Genomic DNA, 8,609 nt, shown 5'->3' with positions numbered 1-8,609 from the left:
TGTGCGGTGCTGCATCAAGTCGAACAAGCCTTTTGTCATGTTTGGTATGAGCACATGGCTTGTCATATGTTTCCTTGTGCCATGTGCAATCATGTCTATTGTCTTGACCCCGCCCATCTTGTTACCTGATTATTGGTTCATTTGCCCCACCTGTCCTCCCTTGTTTGCTCTCCTATTTATTAGGGGCCAAGCACAGAAGGTGCTGTGATGGAAATATTTTATGTCAACATGAAATGTACAGAAAATGCAGACTAAGGATGCTTAGGTCAAAGACCAGTCACATGATTAGCTTAGATCATTACAAACCAATCACCAGAACAAATCACAGTGATGAAGACATTGACTTTTACTCAACTATAAGACTTAAATGTGCATGTATCTTTCTATTCATTGAGACTCACTTGGTTGTTGTGACCAGTGATCTCCCGGCCGTAAATAAAACTTCATTTCTACAAAGAGCAACTTGGAAGTCGTGTCAGGTATATGCTGCGCAGCTAAATAGAAGATCCTACGCTCAAAAGACAACAAAAGTAACAGCCAAGTGTGATTGAGGTAGTGAGGAATAGAAGTACTAAAGATTCTATGCTCAAAAGACAACAAATGTAACAGCCAAGTGTGATTGAGGTAGTGATAGTAGCTTCTTGACGGGACGCCGTCACCATACTTCAGGGAAGTATTGGATTGGATTGTAAGTATTCAGGAATTCAGGGAATTACCACGAGATACTGTAGAATTATATTAACAACTAGGAGTTGTTTAAATTGTCAGTAGTGAAGTCAGATTTGTATTGAGAATTTCCACGACAGTTTTGGCGAGCCTACACTGTAAAAAAAAATCCCGTTGTTTCTACGGAAAAATACCGGCAGCTGTGGTTACCAGAACAATACTGTAAAAATGACATCAAACCGTAAACATACTTACGGAGTTACATGTGAATTTTACATTTTAAATCTGTTAAATTTACGGTAAAATAATGTATTTAATTAACTGATATAATGTTAATTTACTAACCTAATGAAGTACTAATATCTGTTTTGTACCTTTATAATACACTGACAGTCACCAAACACAGTGGTGATGAGAGTCACATGATGAATCAAAGTTCATCACAAGCAGCTTTTCCACAAGCTGAGAAGCACAATACTAATATATAGAAGGTGCACACAGTGTCATTCACACACACACACTAAACACCATCATGGTAACATGCATGAAATTTTAAAAATGCAATAAACATTAATTTAACAACATTAGATGTAACATAAAACCCTAATGTACATAACTGATTAGAAAAAAATGAGAAAAACTAAGAAGAAACAGAGTTATTTCAACAAAAATATATCAAATGTGAAGTATCACGCAGGGAATTGTGGGAATGTCAATATACGGTTTTTCACTGTAAATTTTACAATGAATTGTTATTTTTCACTTCCAAAAACTGTGAATTTAACGGTATTTTACCGTAAAATTACATTAAATGTACCATTAGATCTATTACAGTTATTCACCGTATATAGTACGGAAACTTTCTGTAAACCAATCAACAGTTTTTCACCGCAGCATTTTTACAGTCTTTTACTGTTAAAATCACGGTCATTTTTTTACAGTGTAGCCAGGAGGCCTGAGGATCTTCTCCCTTCACCGGCGGGAAAGGGAAGCTTTTTTCTTCCTCTTTTATCACTGATTTAAATCACAAGAGGAGACATTTTCCTCATATTTCAAACTGACCAAAACCCGTCGGAGGAGGGGGACAAATCCTTTCATGGCCTCGAAGAACTTGTAAGGTAAGAGAGACTACAACTTGCTCTTTGTTTGAATGAAATAATAATAATAATAATTATTATTATTATTATTATTTCATTCAAACAAAGAGCAAGTTGTAGTCTACAACTTTTAATTATTATTATTATTATTATTATTATTATTATTATTATTATTATTATTATAACAACAACACTAACAACAATTCTGAAATATCAGAACTGAGATCTCAGGTATAGAATTATATGAATGAAATAGACTGAGAAATATCCCATATCCTAAGAAAATATTATAAAAATTATAGTTTGATATTGATGCATCACCGAGTATGATACTGCATTGAATGTCTGAAGTTGGATGACCAAGATAAAAAAAAAAAGAAAAGAAAAGACATTTTGACAAAATGTTTTTGTAATATGACACTTTTGTATAGAAACTATATTCTTACTCAAACAGGAATCAGGAGAATTGTAGAAATACATTGAGGCACTAAAAAAAAAAAAATAATATCACTATCACTACTATTTTTCTGCATCTTGCAAAGCATAACTTACTTGTTTTTGTGATCTAAAAAAAGTAGTAATATCACTATTGCTACTGTTTTTCTAGATTTTGCAAAAACAGAATTTACTTGTCTTCACACTTGAAAAAAAGTGATATTTCTCTATTTTTTCTTTTTGAAAAGAAGAATTGCTTAAATAGAATGGGGAATTGCTGTGGTAAACCAGATGTGGTCCCTGAATTGAAGGGACCCTTTAAAAAAAAAAAAAAAAAAAAAAATGAAATTTGAGTAATGGAAAAAATTTAACAGATACAATAGTGGTGACTCATGCGGTACTCTGAGTGTTTCAATTCTAGAAGAAGCAGAAGCGGGAAGACTGGATGCTGTTCAACAAGTGGGAGAGGGAGGCGGAGCAACAGAAACAGCAAAGAAAATCTGCCACAGAACCTGCAGCCCTTAACGCAGTGCAAACCACAAAGCAGAATCCGGAAAAGGAAGATATGGATGTGGAATGCGTAAGCCATTGTCCCCCTCTCTACAGACTCTTGACTGATCAAAGTGTCCAGGCAGCTGCAACTGAGGAAGCAAAGGTCCCTTCTGCCCCAGGAAAAGATTAAACCTGATGACAGTGACACAGAGACTGATGAGCCTACTGGCATTGCTACAGGAGGAGGTAAAAAAAAAAAAAAATCAAATTGCAAGAGAGAATATTCAAAGGAACTTTTGCTTCATCACTTCCTTTCAAAAAAAAAAAAAAAAAAAGTGATGAGAAACATAACAACAAGATCCAAGGTCAGACTGGGGAGTCGAGAAACGTGGAGAAGGCCTTGTCCTTTCCTGGAGAAGGAGAGCCTAAATGGGTGGAGCGAACTTAGAACTCTTGGAACTTAGAGGAACTTTCAAATGTGGCTGCTGCACGTCTGGACCTAGAAAAGTGTGTGGAGCAGTTTATCAGAGCAGAGGAGAACATTGATGCCACATACAGACCCACAGGCCGAGACTGGGCAGCTATCTTCAGCAACAAGTTGGCTTTGAAATGGACTGAGGTATGTGGAACTGGTGAAGATGCTTTTAACTCATGCAAGCACTGTAAGAATGAATGCAGGTGCAGAGGTAACTGACACTCCTGGGAAGCAGACTGCTTGGAACAGGATGACTGCCAGAATGAGGCTGGCATACCCCACACGTCTTGACTGGGGTGCAATCACAAAGCAGCTGAAGGGAGTCAAGAAGACCACCAGAATATGCCATCTCCAAGAAACCGCCAAGGTCCATCATATCAGTGGAAAACTGCTGCTGCTGAGTCTGTGACGAAAGGGGACATTGGGCCAAGGATTGCCAAAGAGCAAACAACATCTCACACATGAACCATCTCCTCCCTCCCCTTGGTTTCCATCATCAAATGTGAGAGACCATGAAGAGGATAAGGTGGGAGACACTCAACCAAAACAACTATTGCAAAAACAAAACTCAAATATGGGGACATATTATCTGGCATACCATTGGTTGAGAAGTTGACTTTGAGGGTAACAAACAAGCTGAAACAGGTGACCCATTCTTTCCTGGTTTCTGCTACATGCCATGTAAATGAATTGGCTAGAGGTTTATTGTCCAAATTGGAATTGATCATTTTCATTTCAAGCGATGCTATGGAAGTGTTCAATTCCAGGGGTGCTTTTATGAAAATTACACCAAACTGGTATTATAATTGGGCTTTAACGCCTTCCTTTAATCCATACTCTGCTTATCAACAAATGTTGCCAGATTTAGCAAAAACCACCTCATCTACATTGTACCTCATGGATTATAGGCCAAGATAGGAACAATGTATATGAGGAGGAATGCTTTAATGGACGACCAAGGAAAAAATGTATCTTGCTTTTTATTGGTATCCCAGCAATACTCTGCATTCCCTATTATACTAACACCTGCTCAATCTGCTCTTTTTCTATCAGACACCAGTTCAGCCCACATCTCTGTGGAAAAGAAAGAAGGTTCGTGGGCAAATATGATAGTTTGGCTCACTACCCAGTTAAAAACTGGGAACTGGACTTGGGATAGTTGTAGGAAACACTACATCAACCAAAAAGGGGTAAAAGCAGATCCGTAATGCAGGCAATCGAGGTTCACAGGCTGTGTAGCAAGGAGAACAAACCCAAATTTGATCTCAAAAGAATCACCAAGTGTGTTTTCTGGGGAACTTTCTAGAAATCTGGAAAGATTCTTTCCCCCGAGGGGAAGTACCCTAATTCAGAATATAGATGATTTGATGCTGTGTTCTCCCAACAGAAACACCTGTGAGATCAATATGCACACATTACTGGAGTTTTAGCAGAGAATGGACACAAAGTGTCAAAATCAAAAATACAGTTATTACAGCAGAAAGTTAGTTACCTTGGTCACCTCATTTTAGCAAAAGGTTGCGCGCTAGGATTTGAACGAATTGAGACAGTTCAGAAAATTCCGGAACCCGTCACAAAATAACAAATTTTATAATTTCTGGGAGTTATGGGATATTGTAGGCCATGGATCCAAGATTATGCAGAAATTTCAAATCCTTTACTAACAGCAGCTCATGAGCAGAAAGCTCTAACTGACAAATTGGTATGGACAGAGGAACGAGAGGTTGCATTTGAAAAATTGAAATTGGCTCTTTCAAATGCACCATGTCTCGGTTTGCCCGACTATTCAAAATCTTTTGAACCATTCGTTTCCGAAAAAATTGGCTTCATGTCCGCAGTTCTAACACAACCCCACGGTGATCGTCGTCGGCCAATCGCATACTACTCAAAATGATTAGACACTGTCGTACGTGGAATGCCACAGTGCCTTCGTTCGGTAGCGGCCGCTGTTGAAGCTGTTTTAGCGTGCTCAGATTTGGTGGCATTCCACCTTTTAACTGTTTTTGTTCCACATGCAGTGCACGCTCTGCTGATGCAGTCACGAACGGCTCATTTAACTGCTGCCCGTTCACTGCAATGGCAGAACGTCTTACTGACAATGTCTAATGTTACATTAAAACGGTGCACTATATTAAATCCATCCACACTACCGACTGAGGATGACGGAGATCCTCATGATTGCACAGAAGTCGTTGACATTGTGACAAAGCCACGTCCAGACTTGAGTGACACACTATTACAAAACCCTGAATTGGTTTTCTATGTTGATGGGTCATGTCTCCGAAATCCAGATACAGGTCAACTGTCAACTGCATATGCTGTTTGTACCCAGTTTGATGCGGTAGAATCTGCGTGCTTGCCAAAACATCATTCTGCACAAGCTGCTGAACTTGTAGCTCTTTCCAGAGCATGTAAATTGGCACAGGGGCGCACTGTAACAATCTACACTGATTCGCGTTATGCATTTGGCGTCTGTCATGATCATGGGGCAATTTGGAAAAATCGAGGCTTTCTTACTGCAAATGGGAAACCTATAGCACATTCAAAGTTGATTATCAAACTACTTGAAAATTTACAACTTCCAACTGAAATTGCAATCTGTAAATGCGCTGCACACGTAAAGAACAACTATGATGTTTCAAGAGGAAATGATTTTGCTGACAGAACAGCAAAAAATGCTGCACTTACACATCGACCACAAATCGTGTTAACCGCATTCACGTCTCCGGCGCCCGATAATGTTCAGCTCCCACCAACGTTGATTGAAATTCAAAATATGGCTACAGATTTGGAGAAAAAACGTTGGTCGGAGGGGGGTACAAAATGTGAAGATGGGGTATGGAAAGATGAAAAAACAAAAAAACCTTTCCTACCAAAACAATTGTATCCTAATTTTGCAAAATGGTCTCATGGGGCAGACCACGCCTCAAAATTGGCAATGAATGATCTAATTGGAACTTCCTGGGAAGCCCCAGGATTTACAGTTGTGGCAGAGAAATTCTGTCAAAACTGTTACATCTGCGCAGTGAATGACGTGGGAAGACGAAGTAAGCCACAAACTTACTCCGCCCACCCCACACCAGAGCTTCCTTTTCAGCATATCATGATGGATTTCATTGAATTGACACCATGTCAAGGTTATAAATACTGTCCCGTAATTGTTGACATGTTTTCAAAGTGGGTTGAGTGTTTTCAAAGTAGAAAAGCTGATGGTACGGCTGTAGCAAAAGCTCTAATAAAAGAAGTTATCCCAAGGTGGGGGGTGCCAGAAAAATTGTCCAGTGATAATGGGACACATTTTGTAAATAAAGTAATCACAGAATTGGCAAATGGATTAAAAATACATTTAAAAACACATTGTTCTTATCATCCAGAAAGTGGGGGAGCAGTGGAGAGGACAAATCAGACTGTAAAAACCAAATTGTGTAAAATTATGGCAGAAACAGGTATGACATGGGTTCAGTCCCTTCCAATAGTCTTGATGGCCATGAGAGCCAGAAAAGGGACCAGGACAGCCCTCAGCCCACATGAAATTCTTACAGGTTGGCCTATGCGAGTGGAAATCGAGCCTCCTCCTAGGAGGGACTTGGGGCGATTGATGAACAATTGCGAAAGTATGATGTCTTTAACTAAATCTATCAACTCTATCTACTCGCAGGTGAAAGCTGGTTTGCCAGTTCCAGGTGAGTCGACGAACCGCAAAATTCCTATGAGCCAGGAGTCCAGGACAGTGGATCTGGGTCAGAGACTTTCGGAGGAAGGCATGGAACTGTCCAAGGTGGTTGGGGCCATATGATATAATCCTGACCATCAACACTGCCATCAAGGTTGACGAGGATGCTACCTGATTCACGTGTCGGACTGCAAACCTCACTAACCTGACAACACGTAAACAGAGCTGAGGAACTACACCTGCTGAAAAGATATCGCAACATCTCTGAGAATGAAAATGTTGAGACATCTGTGGGGCCAACCAGACAAGCATGGAGTCTGGGATCAACTTTGGGCCAGCAAATGGTTCTGATTTTGTGCAATAACAATTCCAGTAATAATGTTATCTCAATTTTTAGGATCAATTACAAAGTTTGTTTTATGCTTTTATTACTTATTCTGCTTATCATAGCACTTGCAATTTTATGTACTGCTAAATGTATTCATGCATTAACGAAAAAAGTTAATTCAAGAAGTATTAGGAGAGAGCGGGAAGGACTGTATGTACAAATTATTAAGTTGGAGGAAAATGTTTTTCATACTTGGAGAACAGAGAGATCTGAAGATCAGAGGATTTTAGAAAGAAACTGTATGGGAAGATAAAGGTAAAAAGCAGATCATTTTATGAGATAATGCAACCGGATTTGAGAATGTGATCGTGTAAAAACGATCAGAGGGGGGAATGTGATGGAAATATTTTATGTCAACATGAAATGTACAGAAAATGCAGACTAAGGATGCTTAGGTCAAAGACCAGTCACATGATTAGCTTAGATCATTACAAACCAATCACCAGAACAAATCATAGTGATGAAGACATTGATTTTTACTCAACTGTAAGACTTAAATGTGCATGTATCTTTCTATTCATTGAGACTCACTTGGTTGTTGTGGCCAGTGATCTCCTGGCCGTAAATAAAACTTCATTTCTACAAAGAGCAACTTGGAAGTCGTGTCAGGTATATGCTGCGCAGCTAAATAGAAGATCCTACGCTCAAAAGACAACAAAAGTAACAGCCAAGTGTGATTGAGGTAGTGAGGAATAGAAGTACTAAAGATTCTATGCTCAAAAGACAACAAATGTAACAGCCAAGTGTGATTGAGGTAGTGATAGTAGCTTCTTGACGGGACGCCATCACCATACTTCAGGGAAGTATTGGATTGTATTGTAAGTATTCAGGAATTCAGGGAATTACCACGAGATACTGTAGAATTTTATTAACAACTAGGAGTTGTTTAAATTGTCAGTGGTGAAGTCAGATTTGTATTGAGAATTTCCACGACAGTGCGTAGGCACCTATTGTATCTGTTGGCATTCTTTTTTTTTTTTATAATTATTATTATTATTATTATTAGGGGCCAAGTTGGCATAGGCACCTATTGTATCTGTTGCTGTTCTTATTTCTTTATACATAAAATCATTGTAATAAATAGAGTGGTAAAACATGTATTTTATGTGACAGTGTCACACGATGAGGTCTATATGTGTACTGAGTTTCATACTAATATATGCAAGCGTGTTTGATATATGGACCAAGTTTTCAGACCCCATTTAAGTGGGTGCCCGGGTCCCAGCCTCTGTGGCATCCTAATGGCCGCAGATTCCAATGTGTGTGCCAGTTTTCAAGAGTTTTTGAGCATGTTAAGGCCCCCCAAAAGCCCCGGATGTTTGAAAAAAAAAAAATAATACTCCTTAAACAATAGGGCCCTGCACCTTAATGGCTTGGGCCCTA

Source organism: Megalobrama amblycephala, linkage group LG5, assembly GCF_018812025.1.
Source record: "Megalobrama amblycephala isolate DHTTF-2021 linkage group LG5, ASM1881202v1, whole genome shotgun sequence".
NCBI classification, from domain to species: Eukaryota; Metazoa; Chordata; class Actinopteri; order Cypriniformes; family Xenocyprididae; genus Megalobrama; species Megalobrama amblycephala.
The sequence above is the reverse complement of the archived record's forward strand: the minus strand, read 5'-3'. Positions refer to the sequence as shown.